The following is an 882-nucleotide window of genomic DNA, read 5'->3' as shown; positions in this document are numbered from 1 at the left end:
AAAAAAAACAGTTCCATGCAAAAGAAAAAAAAAATCGGTCCCGTAGACTATAGAAAAGGGTAACTAAACATTATCAGGATGTAAAAGAAAAAGCAAGAAGTACCTCGTATGGCCAACCATCAACAACAAAGACATCAAGTGAGAAGCCATCGGTTGTAGAAAAAGCGTGTGCTTCTTGAATGTTCAGCCTGAGCTCAGCAAGCAAGGCAGTCAACTGCACCATCAACACAGACAGTTTGCATTTACAAATGGTTATCACCATATGACCTTTGAAGAAGTTCATGACACTATTTGCTTACTTTCAGCTCTTTGAAGAAACAGGCACTCAGCACATACCTGGCAGAGGAGTTTAGGCTTGTCTTCCGTGGAAAAAGTTATCTCATGCAAGGGCCTGCAATTGAGTAAACTGGATGAAATACAGCTCGATCTGTATTCATATTACTAGACTTGGAACTCGCTAGTAGTCACCAAAAGCAAAAGAAAAGAACATATTTCAGTTGCAATGTTTTCCCATCTTCCACATGAAACTACATACCGTGAATACAGTGAATTGGCATGCACAGAGTTTTCACCCTCATCATCTTCGGATCTACTTGCTGCAAGTGCAAGGGCTTCAAGATTAGGCGATGAACCAAATGCAGGCGGTGGATGTATGCTGGCAAGTGAAGACCAAAACGAGAATCACCATTGTAAAAAGTATGAGTTGACATCGGAGGATAAAAATAGAACCAACAGTTTAAACAATCAAGGATTAACTTGTTTCACGAGATAACCTTTTTCTGGTAGAGAGCCTAGGAGAACTTTGATCGGCTTCATGACCAAGAGAATCCAAAGGAGTAGAGTCATTTGAGATCCCAGAGGGTTGAACCTTCACAAAGATAA

At 40.5% G+C, this 882-nt stretch overlaps 1 long non-coding RNA gene across 1 annotated transcript; it reads right to left on the bottom strand.

Annotated features, from left to right (window-relative positions):
- Nucleotides 1-71: 71 nt before the first annotated feature.
- LOC104820712 lies at nucleotides 72-864 on the bottom strand. Its single transcript, XR_772958.2, has 4 exons — nucleotides 774-864; nucleotides 536-655; nucleotides 337-391; nucleotides 72-214 (listed from the first exon to the last, which is right to left on the bottom strand). It is a non-coding gene; the product is annotated as an uncharacterized LOC104820712 (long non-coding RNA).
- Between the last annotated feature and the right edge of the window lie 18 nt (nucleotides 865-882).

Source organism: Tarenaya hassleriana, unplaced genomic scaffold, assembly GCF_000463585.1.
Source record: "Tarenaya hassleriana unplaced genomic scaffold, ASM46358v1 Cleome3108, whole genome shotgun sequence".
Taxonomy (NCBI): Eukaryota; Viridiplantae; Streptophyta; class Magnoliopsida; order Brassicales; family Cleomaceae; genus Tarenaya; species Tarenaya hassleriana.
This window is presented reverse-complemented; position numbering and strand designations above follow the sequence as displayed.